Consider the following 25,535-nt stretch of genomic DNA (forward strand, 5'->3'; position numbering starts at 1 on the left):
TTTATCACACAAATGGGGTCTCAGGTGAACTTCTCAAAATTTGAGATCTCTAGAAGAATCCTAGAAGGGCACCAGACAGCCCCTTCTCATTATAAAATTATTGGGTTGGGTCCAGCACAAGGACCATGTAAAATCTATGCAAGAATCCTGATCTTCTAAGTTTTCTCCAACCTCCAGTAACCATTCCTTACCCCACCGACTGATCACAGGATCCAACCCATTATGGTGAGCTGGTGGGCATAGCAGATGCAAAGCTGCATTCTAACCATGCAACTGCTTCATACAGGGGCACAGTTGGATAACTTAGCACAAATTCGTTACTTAATACAGTTTTGATAGGTTTGCCACAGTGCAGCAAGTATGGGTTGAGCTACAAGGTGTGCATTGAAATGCACACAAGATATCACACAAATACTGATGAACCAACAATGAGTCCTTTGACCCAACTACAGTTTTTGGTTCTTGCTGACAGAGTCTCCTGCATCCTCTTCCCAGCTATGTCTCAGTCTGCCAGTGCTTATTTGTTCTCCAACTCAACTTTTAAATAGTCTGAGACCAGGCCAGAAAAGTGTAATTGTTTTACCAGATGATGTGTTTCAAAGTTAACTCTGGAGTTGCTGAAAAGGGAAACTGAAGAGAAAATTATGTCAAAGATTTGTCTGCAATATGTGGATGATTAAGTAAAGCAGAATTAATTAACAGATATTTGTATTTACAGTTCAGTCTTAAACAATGGATACCAGAGCACTGTTGACAATGGCAACACCACCACAGTGAGTTGGTATCTTATGCTCTCTCCATAGTGAAAAGAAGTGGCAAAAAGACCCAACTCCAAGGAACTGAGACTCTAGCAACTACCCTGGAATCCATATCAATACCCTCAGACACACAATCATGGAGCAATAAGCTGACAACACCCCCATTAAAGCCATACATGTAAGCAGCCAATCATCACATGGAAATGGTGGTACTCTCTCATGATGTCACCTTGCCCCCAATCACAAGAATGGAAGGGACAAAGGCAACACCACATCCTCTGCTGGTTGGAGGAGTGGTGCTGTGAAGGTCAGGGTTTCAAATGCCATTTGAACAGAGGTAGTGTTCTGTGTTGTCTCACCAGACTGATCTCTACCCCAACCTTCTACTGACAGACAGAACCCAAATTGCCTTCGAAATGCAATTATTTCATATGAGAAACCTGCAAAACAGGATTTAAAAAACCTTTTATTTACTACCAGGGATAGGGAAAACAAAGTTGTTCAGTAACCAGGCTTAAAACAATTCACAGGTAACACACAGCTTTTGCTGGGCACATTAAGTTATAGCGTTTCAGTTGTCAACTCCTGGGTGCACACGCAGAACAGCGCACAGGATAAAAGCCACAGTATTATTTTTGAGGTGAATACTGGCCTTCCCTCACCCTCAGGATTCTCACAGTGTAAATGTGAACTTCTCCCAGAAACCACATATCTTTAGTTAGTTTCTCTCAGAACTGGGCCCTGAGACAGCTACAGTCTCTTCCTCAAGCATTCACTATGCTAGCCTGCTTTCTCACAGAAAATAGGCTCTGAGACATCCAAAGTCTCTTGAGAAAGGATCTTCAGCCTATCCCTTTGTAAGCACAAACCCTGTCTCTAAACATTCACTGTTTTAGCCTGATTACACACAAGACAGACTCTGAGACAGAATCCCTCCTGTCTCACTCTCTGAAGGCTCAGGCACTTATCTGATCTGAGCTGACAGTGTAATAGATTTGTCCCTTGCATTACCCCCCCCCCCCCACACACACACACACCATCTGGCTACTTCAGCCACCCATGGGCCCAGATTGGCTGCTCTGCATCCATGCCAAACAGGCATACTGGGGACTGGCAGAAGGGGGCAGCACCTCTGCCCATCTATCACAAATTCTCAGAAGTAGCCTTATAACTAGAAAGCTCATACCCTGCCAGAAATTTTGTTAGTCTTTAAGGTGCTACTGGACTCCTACTCTTTTCTACTGCTAGTGACAGACTAACACAGCTACCCATTGTGATCTAACTAGAAAGCAAAACACACAACAGCACATTCAAAGAAGGCATTCCTACTATCCCACTGCTAGTAGCTCACTAGGAAAATGCATTCATGTGGTAAACAGAAGTTAGGGTTTCAATACCCACCAAGGGGAAAGCTGGGTGTGGCAGAATGGCCCCACTAACCCGAAAGCGTCACTCTGTTGGGCCTTCCAAGACATCTATGTGCTTAGTGACCATCCTGATTTCTACCTGGCAACATGCTGCTGTCTCGGCTCTCCTGACTCTTGATGGGGTCGTTCTCTGCTCTTTGGTGTATTGCCACCAACTGTTTTTTTAAGGAGCTATCCACCAAGAGGGCCAGTACTCCCAGCTTCCCTACTGTGTTGCTGTTCTAAGGCCCTGCCTGGTGCTTGGTATTCCACTGCCCAAGGTCTGGTTACTAGGGGGGTGGCTTGCTATACTTGTGTATTCCTGGGGAAAGTGATTTAGCAATTGACCAGATCCCCCCTCCCCAGCCAGTATGGTCATTAACATTTCCGAAGCTTTGATATTTGGTTCTTGGTGATGATTGGGAGCAAGTGACTTCCACCCTCCTGCCTGTCTTCTGCCAGGAGAGTGAAAAAAACTTTTAAATGTGGGGATTTTGTCAAGCCCAGACACCAACGTTAAAAAGGTACTTCTCCATCCTGGGAGGGAGGCAAGCCACAATGACAGCAGCAGCAAAACAGAAAGAGGAAGGAATAACTCACACCACCTACACTGCAGACCATTCTTCTCACCACATGCCCAACTAGGCAGACAACAAAAAGACAGGTGGTGCATTTGGAGTCCTCCATGGGCCCTAGTTGGGGTAAGAAAGACTCCAGCATTGCATGAGACTAGCTACCAGGCAGTCCTGGAAGGATTCCCATGCACAGTCAAGGTTTTGCCCCATCAGATCCAAACCCAGGAGATGGGGCTTTCATTTGATTAGAATCTGATGCATCCTATTGTTTTGCTTAGTACTTGCTCATGTAGCCATCCCTTTGGTTCATTTCTGCTTGAGTCTCAATGAGAAAGGCAGATTATAAATATTCTTCTCACCAACCCTTGTTCTCCACCTCCATTCCTCATCTTGTAGGTTATCTGGTTTATCATACACTAGCATTGTGTATGATAAACCAGATACACTAGCATACACTAGCATTGATCAGAGAGATTCAGAACCTAAAGGAGTCACATGCTTCCCTTTACAGAAGCATAAATGCACTTGGGGGGGGGGGAACTCTTAGCATCCAGCCCAGTGCAAAACTTATACTGTCAATAAGAGTCTGTTCTATACTAAACAGAAACTTTATGGTCAAAATACTTGCATGCAAGTTGTCTAAAGCACTTGATGATGGCATTAGGAGTATACTGTTGCTAAAAACACATCCTTACTAAGTTTGCAAAATCTTACTTACTCTCACTGCCTTCATCATACAAACATGTATTTGAGGGCTGGTTGAACACACTGGCTATAGGAAGAGACAAATTCGATTCTAACCATGTCCAGCAACTGTAGCATTCCAGGGGGGGAGGATGAGATCAATAAAGTCGTCCAGCCAGTCTTATATGCTGAACCCCATTTTCATATGAAAGTTCTATGATCTACAGATAAACTGCTTTGCAACCCCCTTTGCCATCAAGGACTGCCCCCAGCATAGGACATTTTGCCCAGGGGATATATTGACCAAGAAACTCTTGTAGATGGGAATGCTCTTAAAAAAAATACACATACTAAAAAAGAGAAGAGGAGATGAGCTCTTTATAGCCATTTCAAGTGGAGCTGGAACAGACATTCCTGTTTCACAGCCTTGTAATAAGATCATCACCCTTTCTTCCTTGAACGTACTGCACTTCAAATAAATACTATTTATCTTATTAGCATCACAGAACTCTCATTGTGCAAGAGAAGTCAAACGTGTACACAAGATGACTTACATATACAGGGAAGACAGTTCATGAATTGCAGAGAAATTCAGCAGAGGTAGCTGAGCACTCACGGCATTGCAGATCCCAGCCAAATGCTGAGAATGCAACATTGTCCCTTTCAAATGGTCCTGAAGACCAGGAGCTGACTTCACGGCATGACCATGCCTGGCACTGCTGAGTGCCCACTGCCACCCCTTCATACACTATCATAGAGACAGTCTGTACTTGCCAATTGCCCTGAATCGCCTCAGCTACCTATTTTATGCCATAGCTAATTTGAAATAGATGTTCAACTATAGTAAGGCTCCGGTTTTCCAAAACACAGCAACAAGGACACAAAGCACTGCAGCTTTAAGAAGAAATGAAACCAGCTGGGCTTTGCTTTGAATCTTGGATGTCTTTGCATTCAGAATTATTTTGTCACAATGGTTTCCTGCTGCCAAGACACACTCCAGTTCCAAGCACAGGGGGTAACTTGATCCAAACAAAACATAGGCACTGCTCAAGAGACACTCTCTCTCTCTCTCTCTCTCTCTCTCTCTCTCTCTCTCTCTCTCTCTCTCTCTCTCTCTCTCTCTCTCTCTCTCTCTCTCAAAAGATTAGATTGCTCTTCAACATAGAAATACATGAAATGCTCTTAGGGAAAACACACATCTCCTCCCTTTTCATTTCTGTTAAAGGCATTATGCTGACATAGGCTACAGCCACTGGCTAGCATTCCACTGCTGTTTTCACCACCTCCCCTCCGGCTCTGCCTGTTTGGAAACAAGGCATCATATGTCAGAAATGGGCTGCTTTTATCTCAGGCATTCAACTTTGGGCCATTTTTATCATGGAGTGCCAACTAAATGACTGCAGCATAGATTAACATGTGATTGGCTCACATTTGGGTCACGTGAACATCAGGGCTCAAACCACATTCACAGCACTGCAAGCCTTGTTTTTAACATATATTTGTATGCAGCCTTGGCCTAAGGTCCAAATTGGATTTGATTATGGCAAACACACATTTCTGTTTCAAAGCATCTGCCTTGTTACCATATGCAAGTAGGGAACGGGTGTGTCTTAGGCCAAATTATATATGAATTTTGAATGCCCAGTGTTGTTATGACTGAAAAAGCACCTGGGAAACTCATGTGGATTGAGGAACTGGAGAAGGTGGGAAGTTAATGACCCCCTCCCTTGCTATTTCTCCAACCAAATGCATCCTCCCAGGTGGCTTTAAGTATCAGTGTGTGTGGGGGGGATAACAGTACAATACAGGTACACATTTTCTCCCCCCCCCCCCGCCCATGCCACTACCAGGGCTAAAAGTAATGAACCACATTTTCGATGACAAACGTCATGCTGATTGGGAAGGCAGTGGTCTTGAAGGACATTGTTCTCACTTTTGATGAAGTTCAACTGACCCTCACTCACTCAGTTAAAAGCCTTGGGGTCATACTGGATCTAGCTTTATACTGGAGAAGCAAGTTAATGCCGCTGGGAGAAAAAACGGTTTCTTGCAACTCAGTCTGTCTTGTAAGATGACCCTGTACCTTGATACACCTGACCTGGCCATCAGGATCCACACCACAGTAACATTGAGCCTAGACTACTGTAATGCACAATAATGCACTGTCCATTGGCCTCCCCTCAAAATCAACTTGGACATTCCAAGTGGTCAGAATGCCATGGCTCAACTATTAGCAGGAGCCAGACAGAGCATGCATATTACTCCAATTCTGCAGATGCTCCATTGGTTTATCATTTGTTACCGAGCTCAGTTTAAGGTACTGGCTATCACATACAAGTCCTTCATGGTCTTTCCCCCTCTTATTTATGAGACTACCTTTCTCCCTATGCTCCACCACGAGAACTCCACTCATGTTAGCAGGGGCTTCCACAAGTGCCAATATGCAAATAGGCAAAATCGACAACTGCCTGTACATGTGCTTGCTCTGCTGTGGCTCCTGCCTTGTGGAGAGTTTCCACTCTCCCGGCCTTCACAGGTAGTCAGGCTGCACCATATAAAATGGTTCACAAACTTACTTGTGCAAATGAGTGGGATCTGTGAACTATACTGCTGTGAGTACCATATTGTAAGTAGGATCCTATTATGTAATTTCTGTACCTTTTAATGAGTCACGTTAATACTTATGGTACGCTTCTGTTTCTTTCTGGTGGCTCCAGACTTCTGATAAGTTATTAGTTATTGAATGTCTCATTTTGTTGATTGTACTGACTCACTATATAGGGCACTTTCACACATGCTGAATGATGCACTTTCAATGCACTTTAATAATAGTTTGCCAGCGGCTTTTGCCATTTCACACAGTAAAGTCCAGCTTCAGAGTGCTTTGAAAGTGGATTGAAAGTGCATTATTCGGCATGTGTGAAAGTGCCCTATGTGTAATCCGCCTTGAATTCCTATGAGAAAGGTGGACTTTGAATAATGCAAATAAATAAATAAATAAATGAGAGAAATGGTGCAAATGGGGTTATCTTCTCCCTCCTCCCTAGAGTCATGGCCCCTAATCGAGATCATCTTCCTGCTACTGCTGCTTAAAGACCAAACGCTGCCAGGTGTTGCAAGTATGGAAAGAGAAAAGCACTTTCCCTCGCCCCTTGCTTATGCTCCCCACCCCCACCCCGCTCCATGGTCATAGTTACTATTTTCCACTTCCGGTATCAAAGCTGACTGGAGCAACTGACCGGGGAGTGAGGGGTGTTACAGAGAATGGGGAGGGTTCCGTGGCCCTCCTGTGTGTGTTCCTTTCATACCCCACTCTTCACTTCAGATGTGAACTGGGTGGATGTATGATCCACAGATCTGTCACATCTAAGGTGTAGTCTGACTCCAGATTTTTTGCTCTCCTGCTTTCCAAGTTATTTTTTAATCAATGGTTAATTTTTAAAATGTGCTTAATGTGTTCAGTTTAACTTTTGGTTTTCTAATTCCAGAACTCTGCTGAAGATTTAAATTAATCACTCCTTTCTAGCAACTTTTCTTTCCCCAGCTGGCAATCGTCTAACTCCTAAAGTAGAAATGCAAGTGACTGTCTAAGTGAGGCAGAGCCAGAAGTATGCTAGAGAATTCAATTTCTTTTCGGTTGAATTCTGGAATTAATCCTCCAATCTTTCCAACTACATTGTCTGTATTTTTTTGCCTGGCGGCCCTCAGATTTACAACTGTTTCCAGATATTGTTTCATCCTTTAAAAAAAAGAAAGGGGGGGGGCACACAAGCAAAGAAAATATCTATAATGTGCAAGTCAGTATTAGAAGCAGAACTCTTAGAAGAGCAGGAGCCCATAAAAGTACATCAGATTAAAACAAAGATTATAGGGAGCAATGTGTGGAAGAGACGGATGTTTTTCTTATGGGGAGGGAAGAAAGTAAGCTGTGCCAATTGGTTACTCTGAACAAGCTGGACAATGGTTCAAGCCATAACAACCAGCAAGGGACCATAATAAGCTGGAAATATATTCTTCAGTTCCCAGGTGTCATCCTGCTGTGTCCAAAGCAGAAATAACTTCTCTTTTCATAGGCTCCCGAGAGTTCATGAAGAGGATACACATGACATAGAAGAGGTGGTACGTGCAGCTATAAAGCTTAAGGCAGCATTAGGGCTCTTTCGGAAGGAAAGTGTTTTCCTTGGAAAAGCAAAAAAAAAAAAAAAAAAACCCAAAACCCCACACACAGACCAAATGTGGGCAGAAGAGATTCCCACTTTCCGAGAATCTTTCCCATTAGGCATCTGTGCTATTCAGTTCCCAGTCTCAGACTCCCAGTCTCAGACTCCCAAGTCAAGCATTCTTTCCAAGGCTCCAGAACCACAAAGACTGAAGACCTTTTGATGGTGCGTGGAATCGCCAGCCTTACGCTGAACATCCACGGTTTTCCCCTTGCCTTTTGGTTCAAGGCTTCCCACTGGAAAGATCCAGCACAGAAACAAGTAGATGCCCTCTAGTGGAAGAATGTAAGAGTGCATCTTAAGGTCCATCCATAGCTTAGCAGGGGAAGCGTGCTATGTAACAAAGCCTTGACGTTGGTTTCAGTTTAGCTGCTTCCCAGCTATTGTTCATCACAGACTACCAGATAATCTAGATACAACTGAACACCTGTCTTTCCACAGATTTACCATATTTGTTTCAATTTTAAAAATCAAAGTACAGAAGAAATCCCAATTTGGAAATCTGGACATCTTCATAAGGAAAAAGATGAACATAGTAATTTGTCAGCATCCAAAATGTGTAGTTGGGAAGGAATGCTTTGAGATAGCAATACTGCATCTAAAGCAGCTACTGCAATTAACAGGAGTAGGCTGCCCTCTACAAGATGTCCCACAATGCCCCAAAGCTAAGGAGGAGATAACACATTTCATTTCTCCCCATGTTTTACCTTGGCAAAGTAATAGTGCAAGTTGATAAAGCTGAGGCAACATCCACCTGGATCCCCTGATCCCCAAATTACACTTTCCATATTTTTGCCTGAGAGCACTCAGAATTTACATCTGTTTCCAGATATTGTTCCATCCTTAGATGAAAATTACACACAAGCAGATTTTTTTTAATCATATGCAAATCAATTACAGAATCAGAACTCTCAAAGGAGCAGAAGCCCCTAACAGTATGTCAGATTAAAACAAAGATTATAGTGAACATTGTTCGTGGAAGAGGCAGGGAGCTTTTCCCTCAAGAAAGGGGGGAAAAGCAGGTGGTGCCAATTGGTTAACTCCGAACTAGTTGGACACTGGTCCAAGACATAACAAGCAGCAAGGGACCATAACAAGATGAAAACATATTCTCCAGTTCCCAGGTGTCATTCTGCTGTGGGGGAAAAGAGGTCACAACTGTGAACTGCATTCACAGGATAGGCATTCATTTTCATAAGCTTCATGGATTAGTATAAAAGGAATAGAGGAAGAGTTGCTGACTTACTTCAAGTGTAACATTAAGAAACTGAGCTATAAGCCAAGAATCCACTGGTTTAAATCCCAACACAACTGAACTTATTAAGTAAGTCTGTTTTCATTATACAATCTTTAAGATGCTACTGGACTCTTGCTCTTTTCTACCCCTCGTGTCAGACTAACATGGCTACCCATTGTGATCTGTTTTCATTATAGGGAGAGTAAGGGTCACTACTACGCAGAGCCAGGCAAACCTTGAAAACCCTATGGAGTTGCCATAAATTGGCTTTGACTTTATGGCACTCTCCACCATCAATGCTGACCTTTAAATAGTGCCTTATAGGGTTGCTGTGATGGAGATGAAGTTGCCTGAACCTTCTATCTACATACAAATAATGATTTTATTACTGAAAGGCAAGATAAAGTATGTGACTACTACTCATGGGGCGAAAACGCATGGTCGCTTTATCCTCATTAATCCCTGTTTCAGCTAGGATTCAGCCAGGATCAAACGCATGCGTTTCGCCTAATGTGCGTTCGATCCTGGCTAAAACAGGGATTAAAGGAGGATAAAGTGACCATGCGTTTTCACCCATTGTTTACTTTTTCTAAGCAAGCAGTATCATCTTATTAAACTCTTTATCATGAAAGAATCCCTACATTACTGGGAAGGGCCCAGTGCTCAATAGAACATACATGTTGCACACTGAAGATCCCAGGTTCCATCAGAAGCACCTTCGGTTTATACCAGACATTTCTTTGCCCAAGATACTGGAGAGCCGCTGTCAGTAAGCATTAAGCCAGATGAAAGATTGGAATCAGTGTGTTTTTTTATTGTTAAATGCAGGATTTGGGATTTGGATTAGTTCCTAAATGCCATCACATTCACAGGGGAATGGCTCTGCTTTAACTTCATTCTCCAGAATCATGTTCTGGAGAACAGCAAAGCACCTTAGATTTTAGGCATGCTTTATTGCTAACACAATAGCTAAATTCCACAACACCGAAGTTTGGCAAATCAAATTTCTTATTGCATACATCATTTTGCATTTTGGGATAATTTATTCTGCTATTGTTGTCCCTATCCTTCCATAATTAGCAAAGACCCATCTGCTAAGAATTAAAAAAAAAACCCAATCAGTTCAGCCTTTCAGTCTCTGTCTTGTAGGGGCATTGCAGCACTTTCTACACCAGCTGCCTGGTTCCCTCACCTTCCGCACACCAATGAGGTTTTGCTTACTCTGCCTTGTTCCAGCTCTTCTCCACAACTTCCTTTAAGTCCTCCCCTAAGCTGCCATTGTCCAGGGAACCGTGAGAGGGGTCCTAACCTCCTCCACCCACTGTGTCCTCTCCAGCCCAATGGGATCCCTTCTTCTGTTAGGGCTGCTGATGACCCTATTAGCCAGCCACACCTAGGCGATGGCTCTCTAGCCACACCCTGTCAATGGGTTTAGCCCCACTTGGGCCAGCTGAACCTTGTTCACAGCCTTTACACCTTCTCCCAGAGTGGCCTCCTGTGCTACTGCGTCAAAGATGCAGCAAGTGTGCTCCAACAGCAAGTTCACTACTGACAATTGAGGAGGCCAGCATAGCCACTAAGAACTGGGATTCGGAGCAGCAGCCAGAAACGGAGGAGATCAGAAAGACAAATAGCACTGTTGATAGGATGGGTCCCAACTTCCATTACACTAGAGTATTTTTTTAAAATGACAGAGACCCTGCCCTGCTTTTTACAGGTCATATGTTTTTACCCCGCCTTTCTAAGGAGCTCAGGGTAGTGTTCACTATTTCCCCTCCTCCATTTTATCCCGGCAGCAACCCTATTAGGCCAAGAATAACGGGCACAGGAATTCTTAGCAAGCCTCTTGGCTAGTAGGGGTTTGAACATGGGTCAGTCTTCCCAGACTTAGTTAGAAACTTTAACTACAACATCACTCTTGTGCTGTTCGTACCTTTACTGCTAGCAATTGATAATGATCAGCAACGTTGAATCCTCCTCCCAGTTCAGCCACTCATTCCTGGGCAGTCGAGATGTACCTACGCCACTTTTGCCCTCAAACTAATTCAGAGTTTGTGAAAAACTATCTAAAACAATCACCACTAATCAATAACAAACTAAAAACAAGCCCCATTGGCTCAAGATGAAGGACTGCTTTTAAAGGACTGTTTTTAAAAACAACAAGATTGTTGACTAAGTTTACAACAGAACTGAGCTAATCCACAGAATGTGAGAAATATTCCATTTCTAAAAGGAGAGTGAGGAAATGCAACAATACCTCAGCCTTCTACCCTAAAGCCAAGTGTGGGAAGAGTCTGCAGTTGTCAACAGTGAGGAAAAGACACTGTTTGCTCCAAGGAACCTTTATAATTCCTGCACAACCTCCAGGGTGGAGTCCTGGCATTTTCTTGGCTCATATTGAGCCATGCTATAGAACTTCATTACAGAACTATGAAAAATGATAGTAGAGCCAAGGGGAATAATAAACAATTATTAGGGGAACAAGAATTTTGCTGCTCTTATAGGGGGGGGGGGGAAGCCAGCAATATGAAATAAGCAAAATGTGTATGAAAATGATGAACACAAGCCAATTCAGCCCATTGGAACAGCGAACTGGCCGTTAATCTATTCTTCATTTCAGGTGGGTGTAGAATGTGACTGTTTAATATGTGACTTAGCTCCTGACATCATCACTGAGCAAGACCAGATTAATCTCTCTGGATCCTGGGGAGGTTTTTTTGGGCTACACAGTCAAATTCTTTGAATTCAAACCATCCAGAGAGATGTTCATCAGAACTCTCCTTTAAAATACTCCCCAAATGATTGCCTCAACTCTTAAGCAACTTGCTTCACCATCCATGATGTTCACCCTTGATCCTCCTACTGCTGTTTTCCACAGTCCGTCCATACAAGGTTTACATCATAAAGATATCATGATGTAGCATTGAAGGTGATGCATCAGATGTGCTGTGCCTTGTGCGGTCAATTAATTTACCAATTTTTACTATCTGCATTCCCTTAAGTAAGGGGGGAAAGTAATGTGAAAGTTCTTTTCATTGACCACCCTACTGTAGCTATAAAGTTAATGGCCCCAGCTGTTTAACAACAGATTCGTGTGGTGAAAGGGGCTAAATAGCTGCATTGCATGAAAATAAAAATGGCCATATACACCAACACCAAAGGGGGGAGGGAGGAGAAGGAATATTTCTGGCTGCAATTGAAACTGGTCTGCTAATGATTGCCGTTTCTATGACTGCCAAGACATTATTGAAACTGCTTATTTGCTGTGCAGCTCAGGGGAAAATAAAAATGAACACTCCATGCTTTATTAATCTTGTCCTCATCTGACATAAAAATGCACCATCCGTCTTTTGCTTTTGATATTTTCAGACCAATTTGTCTAAAACAGGCATGCAGTTAAGTCATTAATCATTTCCCCTGATTAAACAGAAGACGTGGTTTGGGGGGGGGGGCAAGCTGACATGTGTTTAAATTAGCTACAAAAAAAAATCTTAAAATTTAAACATTTATTTGAATAATATTTTTTAAATCCCAGATCTTTATGATGTAACAAGAGCTCAGCGAAACAATAGTTTCTCAGCTGCTGTAACTCTAGAAATCTAACCAGGCAAGGTACATTGCAAGAAGGAATGGGAATCCTGTAATATCCCTCAGATCTTTCCGGGTATTGCTCTCTCCGCAAAATTGCTGAGCTGGTGACCTATTTGGCGGATACAGAAACCCAATCATTATAACATTAGAGTGTTCTAATATAGAAAGCAGATTTTTCCTGGGGAGGTTTCAAGGTCCCCAAGCTGGCAATGGCTCCACAAACAAAGGGGAAAATGCGTAAAGGGATCTAAGGGGGTGGGGAGGCCCAGCATATAATTTTTTCCCCTTTTGAGCTGCCAACCTGAGCTCTGAGCTGTTGTGGGTTTCTGTTTCTCCATGAGGAGTGGGAAGAAAGAGCCATAAGTTCGACAGCTGGAAGGAGTTGGGAATAAAAACAAGAGAGAAATTAAAATCAAGTAATGAAGTTCCCATCTAGTCCTTTCCAGCCCTTGGCTGGAAAACAAACAAGGGAGAATGTGGAAAGATCCACATGCTTCCACACTCTATGGTGGTGGAGGTGCCTCTTGGGTAAACATCAGTAGGAGCCTTTTCTTTCAGTAGAGCATCTTTGGAGATCATTGCCTATGGCAGACAGAGGAGGAGAAGGAGAAGAAGAAGAGTTGGTTTTTATATGCTGACTTTCTCTACCACTTAAGGAAGAATCAAACCAGTTTACAATCACCTTCCCTTCCCTTCCCCTCCCCACAACAGACACCCTGTGAGGTAGGTGAGGCTAAGAGAGTGTGACTAGCCCAAGGTCACCCAGCTGGCTTCATGCGTAGGAGTGGGGAAACAAATCCAGTTCACCAGATTAGCCGCCGCTGCTCCATACCACCGCTCTTAACCACTACACCACTATTAGACATCCCCAAGGTTACTGTGTCGCATTAGGAAACTGGGGATCTTTGAGGCCATTTTTGTTAGCATGTCAGATGTTGAAGAAAGTGGATTGAATTTATCTTTTGCAGCATACATAATGCTACTATGGTTTGCCAAGCTGTGATGAATAAACAAGTGAAAAGTTTTTCTCAAGAGTTTCTTATGGTCTGCACCCTACCTGTTCCTAACAATTTTCACTGCTTTTTTTAAAGGACCAGATTGAAATTTTAACTATTTCATAGTCTAAAACTAAAATGTCTACGGTTGTTTTCATGGAGCATTTGGAACTATAATCTCTTACACTTCCTCCCCTGAGTTAGTTTAAGTCAACTGAGAAACAAGAATCCAGGCCTCCCTATACTTATACATCTATATGCAATGCTATGATGTGTGCACTTGCATGAAAATAAGTTTTTTTGCTTTAGCTTGGTGACACAGATAAGGGATCTCTGCACCAAGTTTACTGACTTTCCTTCTTTCTTTCTTTCCTTCTTTCCTTCCTTCTTTCCTTCCTTCCTTCTTTCCTTCTTTCTTTCCTTCTTTCCTTCTTTCCTTCCTTCCTTCTTTCTTTCTTTCTTTCTTTCCTTCCTTCCTTCTTTCCTTCTTTCTTTCCTTCTTTCCTTCCTTCTTTCTTTCTTTCTTTCTTTCTTTCTTTCTTTCTTTCTTTCTTTCTTTCTTTCTTTCTTTCTTTCTTTCTTTCTTTCTTTCCAATCAGGGCTGAAAGTAGCTTGCAATGTTCTCCTCTCCTCCATTTTATTCTCATAACAATATTTTGAGGGAGGTTAAGGTCACCCAACAAGCTTCCATGGCACAGTGGGGATTTGAACCTAGGTTTCCCAGATCCTAGCCTGACACTCTGAACACTACATCGAACTGGCTTTTGTTACAACTTTGATCAGGGCCTAGGAAATACAAGGGCACAGGAGCTGGGACTATGGAGGAGAGGGTGTTGAGTGGGACACCTTGAAACTCTTATCTTCACTGCATTTATATTTAGAACTTACTTGTTTAGACCTAGAGCTGCACACTTTGAAGCCATCACTGCATGGAGAAGTTGCTGTTGGACAGTTTCTTCATTCCAGACTTGAAAGGCCTGTCCTCCTTTAGTACAATTTAGTTAAATACCCTACCCAGAAATCAGAAGGGGCAAAAAGAGGGATGATGGTTTCATATTTGAGGAGGAAGAAGAAGAGTTGGTTTTTATACCCCGCTTTTCTCTACTTAAAGGAGTCTCAAAGCGGCTTGCCTCCCCCCCCCCCACAACAGGCACCTTGTGAGGTAGGTGAGGTTGAGAGAGTTCTGAGAGAACTGTGACTGGCCCAAGATCACCCAGCAACCTGCATGTGGAGGAGTGGGGAACCCAACCCAGTTCACCACATTAGAGTCTGCCATTCACGTGGAGGAGTGGGGAATCAAACCTGATTCTTCAGATTAGAGTCCACCGCTTTTAACCACTACACCACGCTGGTCACTAATATATTTGACACCCAGCCATTTCATGTACCCACCGCCCACTTTAACTTAGGTTTGAAGCCAGAACAGCCTTGTGATTAACATGGAATGGCCATCGCCTTTGTGCCCTTCTTATGAAATTCCAGAGGCGTCTAGCTGGCTGGTGATGGAAACAAAGCTGGGCTAGTTGTTCTTCTGCTTAATTCAGCAAGACAATTCTTAGCAGGAAGAGAAATTTATGGTCTGGTTTACAGATATAGGTGAATGAGGTAGCAACACCCTAAGCTTGGGGAATGGGCTGCTCCATGTCAGACTGCCAGAGGCTTCCAGTTTTGATTGCTCCTACACACACACACACACACACACACACACACACACACACACACACACACACCCTCCAAAAACAGTGAGGGATTGAATCCTAAATGGAAAAGAGATGGGGAATGCAATGATCTATGGTTAATACATATTGGGGTCACAGATAAATATAAAACTTACTGACCTAAATGAACAACGCACAAACCTCATCCGGCCCCACATGTGCCCGTCTGCTATTAGCTAACAATAGGATATATACTATTCTGCTTTGCTTCCAGGCTTGGATGGTTCAGCAAAGCCCCTTCACCCACCCACCCCCAATCAATAGCTCAAAAGCTGCTCATACTTCTTATGAATTGACAGCAAGCACATCCCATGATGAGGAGAGCAGCAGGAATTTCACTTTGCCCCATTACAGAGTAGTGCAAAAACGGAAAACACAGATCACCTGCGCTCCTTGGCTCTCTGTAGTAGCAAAAGCCACGCCAACTGATACATTTAAAAACACAGTCAGCAACTTACATCCATCAGTTTCCAGAAGCATGATCAAACATATCGATTACTTGAGCACCATGCACACATCACAGCCTTATTGATTTCATTGCCAGAAACTTGATAGGCAAGAGCAGCTCTTTCTGTAGAACAACTTACCAAATGCAACCTGGGAAAGGCTTAATAACTCTGCACTAGCTGCCCGTCTAAGACTACCCCCCCCCAAAAAAAACCCAAACAATCCATCTATTTTTAAAACATCTGGCAGACCACTATACATGTCTTATGGACTGAATTCAGCAAGCCTGGCATAAAGACAATGTTTAACCAGATCCATTCTTCTTCTGTCTGTCCTGCATCAGAGAGGAATTAGATGTGTCTGCAAAAGACACAAGCAAGTTTCCACCCCTTCATCTTCATCAACTGGCCATAAGCATGGAATAACTAAGGCTTCTTGAATTAAAGCAAATTAGTGGAACTTTAGTATTCATTTTATTCATTGTGTGTCCTATATTTAATGTTCCCTAGCATCATCTTTTTCATAAAAATCAAAGCATTAATGCATTAAAGACGGACTATCCCACTTTTTAGTTTGAACTGTGAAATATCATCTGCTTTTAGTCATGCGAGTCCCTGCCCAATAACTGTCTCTTCAACATCCATCCAAAACAATTCTCCTTATTAAAGCCACAAACAAATTCCTTTCTCTGTGGGTGACATGGGTCAGGAAGGTGCTTTTTTTTTTTTTTGCTCTCATTTTGCCCAAACTGCATCTGGATTTTTGTTTTTACAATGTTATAGCAACCCTCGTTGTTCCTTCTGTGTTCCACTAAAAATGGGGGAAACATCACAAGACATGGCAACCTTCAATGATGAATGGCCATCTTGCATAATTCTGACATGACCACACGATCTGGGAGTACCAGCGGTGCTGCATGAAGTCAGGGTCCAAGTTGATAAATGCATCTTAGAAGCTCCTAATAAGATGGCTGCTTCTCAAGAAGGTTTAACTCTTTCGATTAGCTAGAGGCAAAAGTTCCTCGGAGTGTTGCAGCAAGCATAAGCAAGCAACTGAACTCTGTAGTGCCTTGCAGAAACAAAGCCTCTTACTTTTTATTGAAGGATGTCCTGGGGTTCCATGTAAGGCAATTCTACGTACACTCACTGTGAGATCTCTCTCTCTCTGTACCTCATACTGCTTCTTAACTTATTCGTTTTAAGCAGATTACTAAAATATTTTTAAAAAACTAGACCGCATTTGAATGGCTGCGAAAATCAAGGGCATTTTGCAACCAAAAGAATGGGTCTACTATTATCTTCTAATAAAAGAGGTAATGTCTCCACTTGATCTATATTTTGGAGCAAAGGAAAAATTAAAAGATTTCTAGCCTCAGTAAAATAGTTGCATTCAAAAGTCACATGACACAGAGTGTCTAAACTACCTGCCCTGCAGTCACATTCTGTATCAGAGTACAGTATCTTAAGACACCTCCCTTGCATAACTGTAGATGGTAAGGCATGTAGGCGCGCCAACTTAAAGGCACGCCTATACTGAGGAAGAGTCAAATATGACCAGAAGTTGGGAAGCTGGCCAGATGGTAGAACACCGACAAATTGGGTAGAACATGTCATGCTGTACAAACTGTACTGTTGTAGCAGTACCTAAATAAATGTTCCTTAATTATGCTCATGGCTTTCTACCTGATGACTGATTGAAGGGAGTCACCCTCCTGAATCCTTTTTCCAATAATTGTTCAGGGTCTATGCCTAACTTGAGCAATTTTTAATCTATCCCTGAGTGAAAGGAGGAAAGGCATTAAACTTGCTGGATGAAGGTACTTTCAGCCAATAGTTGATAATAATCATCCAAGCCCTAGTCTCTACTTTTAATAATCCCACCTCCTGACATAATATTGCATTGGTGGTACATCTAGGAGCTTTGAAGAGAGCCCTAAGAAAGCCTGATTGAATGTTTTCTAACATAATAAAAATTTTATAGGGACCTAGTTGGGCACCATAAGTGAGTTGTGGTAAAGTTTTAGCTAAGAATAATTTAATGGCTGCAGGCATAAACTCTCCCCCTTTTGTATGATAAAATCTGAGGATAGTTGCAGAGCTCCTTTGTGTCGTCAGTTACTGACTGCGCATGAGCAGTCCTTCTTCCATTATATTGTTAAACACCACCAAGGTATTTGAAACACTTCACCTGATCAATGTTATGTTCAGTACTCCTTAAGTATTCTACTTGGTTGTCTAGATCTAGACCTTAAAGTATAGGATGCTGAAGTCTATACATGTTCCTACATGCTCCCACCTCTCTCCATTCAGCTGTTTTTGATTCAGGGAGTGTTTGAAATTACTGTACCAAGAAGAGAAGTCACAACCTTGGTTTAAAAACAGAAGGAAGGTGAATGAATCCTACAATGGAACCTCTTACTGCTTCTATTCCCCCAAAATAGTTAATTTTCCAAGTAATGATACTTCGCCACTTGCTAACACTCTAACATTACTTCTCTCTGTTAAGGAGCTACTAATTTGATATGCTTTGACAAGAAAGAATAACTTTCATAGCAACCACTCAAGAAAGTGTTTGTAAACCGAATTGGGCATCCCATTCTATCCTCACCTCGTTCAGCTATTGACAAACCACAAATGACTAATGTTGTTATGGTGGGCTAATAAATTGAAGGTAGGACTGCAGTTAGTTTTGCAAAGCATAAGCAGTTACCTATCTCAGTCCACTGACGCCAACAGGCTCAGAAGAGTGCAACTGTTTCAGACTGCACTGTAAATTACTCTGTGAATCTAGCCATGCAACAGTTTGATGCCACTTGGGTAGTTTTGCAGATTGTACTATGTCAATAAAGGTATTTGAAATTTGAAATCTGAACATTTGATGCCATTTGGGTAGTTTAGGGAACAGGTTAATATTGTGAAGGAGTAATGTAACACCAGCACTACCTTCAATTTTATGAGAATTTCTAAATAGCATCACTTTGCTGGGAGCCAGGCAGAATTGCTTCTTTAATGTCTATTATATGCCTTGGGGAACAGGCAGCTGTCCAGTGTGAGAGGCTCGAACGTGTGACTTCTATATGTGGAGGAGTTGTGTGTCTGAGTGAGGGAAAGCAATTTGGGCAAGCCCAGGTTGCGCTTACACCACACTATTCTCAATGGGGTATTTAATATCTCATGTTCTCTTCTCCAGTTTCCTCCTCCAAACGGAATGGCAGCAAGGGAAGTATTTTTTTTTTAACAGTTTGATGATCTGAGAGGTATCAGCTTTCAGGCCACTGCCCTACAGTCTACATCATAGCTGGAACAGAGCTCTTGATCTCCTTATTGATAGTACAGAGGGAAAGGAAGGAAAGAGTTAACCCCAGCTGAGCTATTCCTAATAGGGACATTAAAAAATTCTTTACTGTTCAATCACCACTTTTCAACTAATCCTCTGGCACAAGCCAAGGCAGTTTGCCACATTGATCAAACTGTAACCTTGCCAGTCTGATCTCAGCAGGAAAAAGATGTGTGATGAAAATTCAGTTACCTAGCGACTGGCACCAACCATTTCATCTCCAGATGTGATTACAGTATTGCTTTATCCTATTGGCACTATATGCTGCCAGGCAATAAGCAGGCAAAATAGAAAAACAACTCTTCCAAAAGGCACTGGGGTGGTCTGAATCTTTTACCTCTGAAGTTAGCCTGAATTCTGAACAGGCTAACCAACGGTACAGTACAGTTCTTTTTTTTTTAAAAAAAAACTGAACATGGCTTGTGCGGCATCAAATCACAAAGAACTTGAAGAATCTGAGAACTGGTGCTGGACACAGAAAGATGCCCTGATGTGACCACTTTCCTAGTTTGCTTAACTTAGAATTCATGGTATTCCTGTAAGCCAGGGGTGTCTAACATAAGGTCCGAGAACCAGATCCGGCCCCTTGAGAGGTCTTATATGGCCCACGAGCCAGGCGAGGCAGCCACCCCTCCCCCACTCTCGATCTGGGCTGGCGAGGCATGGCCTGGCCCAACCAAGTGACATTTATGTCATATCCAGCCCTTGTCACTTTTGAGTTTGATACCCCTGCTGTAAGGTGTATAGCAATTTACAAGAGAAACAAATACATGCAGGGTAATTCTAGACTCCGGCAGAGAAATTCACAGTCATATTTGAAATGCTGTCTTAGCTAATTGACCATTAGTTGTAAGAAGGCCAGACAGACCATTAGTTGTAGGAAGATCAGACACCAAAAACTGCAGGTAGAAGATTGACAAATCTGCCCTCTGGCTACAAGAGAATCATTTATTGATTTCTTGAATGAGCAAGAGAAGTAACAGAACTACTAGTAACACCAAAAAGCAAACAACTTTTTGTAGCTTCAGTATGGTGAACTGGATCCACAGAATGTTTATGGAACCCTGCTTGATTAAAAGATGGGGAGAAGGGATTACGATTCCTAAATCATATTTCCAGAAACAGAGCAACACTGTTATGAATTTGGCTCCTTCTGATACAACAGCCTCAAGAGCAACAAACCAAGAGTCAATTCTATAATCATCACTTTTAAGCCTACATGATCATATACACATGACGAATAGAAAGGCAGAGGGAGACAGCGGCAGCGCCTCATAAACCAAAGACTGCTACAGAACCAACTAGCTCTTTCATAAAACCTTTTGATACATTTTTGCTAGTTGCCGAAGAGATTGCTGGCCACCCACAGGCTAGTTTGAAATGGGATGCTCCCTTTTGAAAAGCTAGAACGGTTAAGGGGACCCAAGATAAGACAGCAACTGGCAATTTAGCGACAACAGTTTCCATGACTGAGCAGTTGGCTAAGCTAGAGGCACTGTATTATATGGACAGAGTCTGTTAAGCCTCCTTATCAAGCTGCTACAGGCCAAGAAACCAGGGAGCAAGCTGATCCAAGATTCTGTTTAGTCTTAACACATTTGTTCTTTTAAACAGATTTCTGGTAGTTATGCATATGAAAAGTCACAAAGAGACCTATGTAGTAACAAAACAAAGCACATAGTTTGGAGAACATAAATCCATTCGCTTTGTAGGAGATACTTAAATACGTTAAGACTTCAGTTGCCATGGCTTTTTTTAAAAAAAAAGTCAAATGCTCTCAAAAAGCAATATTCTGTAGCCAGAAAGATAATCTTGGGAAGGGAGGGACTGAAATCCACCATTTCCTGCCAAAGGCAGGGTGCCATTTTCCCTCAAAAAATGCAGACCTCTCTTGGGGTCAGATAAAGTTAAGTTTATTGTAATACGGCATTATAAATAAAATAGGTTAGCGATTACACAATAAGTACAGGGTTATTCAGCATCTTGGCTATCTCATTCTCTCAGCATTACAAACACAGATCCAATGGGGGGGAAGGAAGAGACCCCCATGATGCTCTCCTCCTTTCCCGGCCTCACTGGGATAATAGGCAAAAACCCAAGAGAAGATTATATTTAACAGTATCAAGGTTTCCATTACAGACAGCCTAGCCACAATTTAAAACTGGACCATTTCAAGCTACATCCAAGTAAAACTTGGCAAATAGTTCAGATTTAGTGCTTTCTCTCCTCTCTTTCTTCAAAAGGCTCAATTATTTGTACTACAATGAAAGCAACCTGCAGAAGAGCCACTGCACAAAGAATAAGGGATGAACACAAATGGTTGGTTGGTTTTATTGCTTCATTTTCTGTTTTCTTTATTGTAGCCATCATGCCTGTTTCTTTATTAGTACAGATTGGTTCTAGTAGGAAACAACTGTAGCGATATCTTTTAGTTTCCATCCAATCTAGATGGAATTGTCAGACAACGTACCCCCTCACCCAAGAAAGACCCTACTACATTTCAGACAGATAAGAGAAAATGTATTGATTGTTAAAAATAGGCAATAAATATTATCACTTGCACAGAGAGGGGAAATTGGCATGCAACCAAGCTTTCCTCCTGTCCTTTACTACAGGTTCCTGGGAAGGGGCTTTTAAACAAAAACAGTTTCTAAGTAAAAGCAGTAAAATCTCTTTCCCTGCTACATTTCATTTTACTAGTCTTGAATCAGGCTCTAACGTCAGATGTAACCTGTCTGGGAGAAAAATGCTTCAAGAACTACAGAGAGGTATAGGAGAGGGCAGGGATTAGCACCTTCACCTACACGCAGCACCGTTATTTAAAAATAGATCCATCTATCCTCATTCAGGATAATACCACACACAAAGACAAAACCAGGTAAATTTTAAGCTTAAATTGGTATTTGAAATATACAGAGTGACTTTTACATTTTAATATCTATTACCATTTTGGGTACATGTATTAACTGACACGCCTTGAGGGGAAAGGCATTATAAAAGCCAGCCTGGTATAGTTAGAGTGTCAAACTAGGATCTGAAACACCTAGATTCAAATCCCCACTTTACCATGGAAGCTTGCTAGCTGACCTTGGGCCAGTCGCAAACTCTCAGCCTAACCAACCTCACAGGGTTGTTGTGGAGATGAGGAGAATGATATTGTAAACTGCTTTGGGTCCCCACTGAGGAGGAAAAAGCAAAAATATTTAAATAAACAGTGTGTATATTAGTTTCAAAGGGAAGCCATGTTGGTGTTCAGTAGAACAGCTAGAATAGAGTCTAGTAGCACTTAAGAGACGAACAAGATTTTGGGGGTGTAAGCTTTCGAGATTCACAGCTCCCTTCGTCAGATTCTAAATGTATATTATCACCTTAGTTAGGGTATGAGCTTTCACATTCTTTGGACACAGCTGTATCTGAAGAATTAAGCTGTGACTCACCAAAGCTCATACCCTTAGGGTTGCCAGCTCCAGGTTGGGAAATACCCGGAGACTGTTGGAGCAGAGCTTGAGGAGGGCTGGATTTGGGGAGGGGAGGGACTTCAATGCCATAGAGTCCAATTGCCAAAGCAGCCATTTTCTCCAGGTGAGCTGATCTCTTTTGGCTGGAGATCAGTTGAAATAGCGGGAGATCTCCAGCTACTACCTGGAGGTTGGCAACCCTACATACCCTGCCAGAACTTTTGTTAGGCTTTAAGATGCTACTGGACTCTAGCTGTTTTCTGCTGCTACAGGCAGACTAACACGGCTACCCATTGTGATCTATCTGCCTATCTATCCACATAGGTATAGCTCATCTGCAGACTGGGGAGGGACAAGGGGATGAACATCTAAATACCGTCTGGGGAAACTTGCCTGGGAAACTTGGCATATCTGCTCCTTTGCAGCAGAGACAGAATTCAAACGTTCCACTCTGAAAGAGTTAGTCATGGACAACCATTTACCTCCCTGTGGGAGGTGCCACCTTGATGCTCTTCTTGAAATTTTGGCCATTTCATGCCAGAAGAACAGCCATTTGAAAAGTATACGTCATGGTCTATAGAAGGCCCAGACCAAAATTCTTTGGGTCAAGACTCAAGCTCTGTATCTATAAAAGCTGAATGTTCTGGAGCCCTCCATTGCTTGTTATTCCTAACACAAATAACCAGTACAAGAAGAATCCATCCGAGAGGAGAGAGGTCCATGGGAAATGCCTAATTGGCTGCCAGAAGTCTAGTATTTAAAAGGGATGCCTATTAACTGCTGCTATAATCTCTATTCTTTCCCTTCAGCACCACATAGGATTGCCAGCTCCAGGTTGGGAAATACCTGGAGATTTTGAGGATGGAGCCTGTCGAGGGCAGGGTTTGGGGAGGGGAGGGACTTCACTGAGGTTTAATGCCTTAGAGTTCACCTTCCAAAGTGGCCATTTTCTTCAGGTGAACTGATCTCTGTCTCCTGGAGATCAGTTGTAATAGCAGGAGATGTCCAGCCACCACCTGGTAGTTGGAGAACCAAAACAGCACAGAAACAATATCTCTCATGAGATGCTACCTATTAAGGTGTTTTGAACTTATACTTTTGGGTAAGATATATTTATTTAATATTTATATATTTATATAACCTTTTAGGCTTTTTACAGTATGAATTTTATAAACAATGGATAATTGAGGGCTTAGCTTTTTATTTGAACTATTGTACTAAAAATATTGTAATAAATATGTTATTATACGGATTTTATTGTACACAGATACATGTAGCTGACGAAGCCATATGCAAAACGTGATTGATTATGATCTAGACAACACGTCCTGTCATCCTAAACAGGTCTACTCAGAAATCATTCCTATGTTATTCAGTGGGGCTTATTAAGAGGAAAGTGTCTTTAGGATCACACTTTTAGTTTTCTCTATAGCCAAGAGGTTTTATCTTTTTGGTACATCTTACTAGCACAAAGTATCCAAGCACTTTATCACTGCTCCGACTAGGGCAAGCACTTGACATGGTAGCCCAGTTCTCACTCATTCAATAGATGACTGCTTTAGCCTCACTGCAATTAACAGTGCCAGGAGACTTGAGGATTACCTGTTGAGGATTACATTATCAAGCTGACCACTCAGAAATCTAACAATAAGGGGTTCATGAACTTTCAGCAAAGAACTAATAGAGTCTCAGAACTGTGAGCCAGAGTGTATTTTGACCAGTGAAAATAAAGGGTTTGTAATGTATATATTATTATATGAGAAGGGCAGGTTCCACACAACAATTTGGTTGTGGACTTGTGCTCTTAAACAGGCCCAGTTTGTATCCTTACAGAACCACTAGCACAATTTAAAACTTCTAGCTATTGGGGTACGTTATTAATTTTGAAGTTTTTCAATAAATATAATATAGTCTTATTTGTTCACATTTCCTGAAAGTTCAATTTCAGTTCTAAGCAATACATGCAAGTTCTCAGTTGCAATGAAACTGCCAGATGCTAAAAGGACAATCTTAGCAGCAATCACTAGTACCTTCATGTAGGAATGCATGCAAGTTGGAAGAAGAAACAGAAATAAAAACATAGCACAGACTTAACAAATGTAACCCCTTTTGAGAAATGCTCATACACACATATACCTAACAGGGAATTAAAGTCCTCTGGGGTTTTTTTGTAGTTTGGATAAGCTATTAACAATATTGGAAATGCTAGTGTTCACCCACTCCTTTCCAGTTATAAACAAATCTGAAGATTTCCCAAGAAGGAAATTAAATGTTTTTCTCTCTTGGAGAGGATCCCAATCCATGTCATTAAAAAAAGTGTACTTTAACACATATACTAACCAGTGACTGCATCCGAAAACTTTAAGTCAGTATAATTGATCACAAATTGGAAGTTCGGATTTTAAAACTAGAGCTATCTCTTTTCAACACAGAATCTGTTTTGATGGTGCTGTTTTCAACAGTTTAAATTCCATCATTGTGGAATTGGATGCAATTAGCCAACTGAAATGTATCCATTTTTAAAAGCCACTCAGAATTAACTGATTCACTGATAATTTATAGTAGCCCAGAATCAATTGATCCGATCAGTTAAAAGCAACACATCCACCTACCCACTTTAAAAGCTCTTTAAATCTATATAGACCCATATCTCCCCAGTCCTTAGTGGCTGAGCAAAAGGTTGAACTGCCATGCCAAGATTTAATCCCCAGAGTGAAGTTTTACAGCCCCTACAATAAATCTTTCAGAAATAGTGGTAAGTAATGGAAATACTGAGATCTTTTCCAGCAGAGCAACTATATCATTCTAACAAACACAGAACGTACACTCTGAACACACCCCTTCCCCCACAACCCCAAGGTTTTCCATTAATGTATATTGGGTAATTAATGCACAAGCTTAAAGAGACATTCTTACAGTAGAAGGCAATATTTTGGCCAAAAGCCCAAACCAACAGGAGTGTGTGTGTGTGGGGGGGGGAGGAATACTGTCTCCACCTCCTGAGGCAGACACTATACCACCAGACGGAATACATAGATGCATAAGGGAGATGGAGAAAGAAAGAAACAGAAGTTTTTAAAATATATATACTGTTGGAAAAGGAAAAAAAA

At 41.9% G+C, this 25,535-nt stretch overlaps 1 protein-coding gene across 9 annotated transcripts in view; it reads right to left on the reverse strand.

The window, feature by feature from the left end:
• The window catches only part of SH3PXD2A (SH3 and PX domains 2A), a 271,900-nt gene that overhangs the window by 48,996 nt on the left and 197,369 nt on the right, over positions 1-25,535 (reverse strand). The window lies entirely within an intron of this gene.

Source organism: Euleptes europaea, chromosome 5 (genome assembly GCF_029931775.1).
Source record: "Euleptes europaea isolate rEulEur1 chromosome 5, rEulEur1.hap1, whole genome shotgun sequence".
NCBI lineage: Eukaryota > Metazoa > Chordata > Lepidosauria > Squamata > Sphaerodactylidae > Euleptes > Euleptes europaea.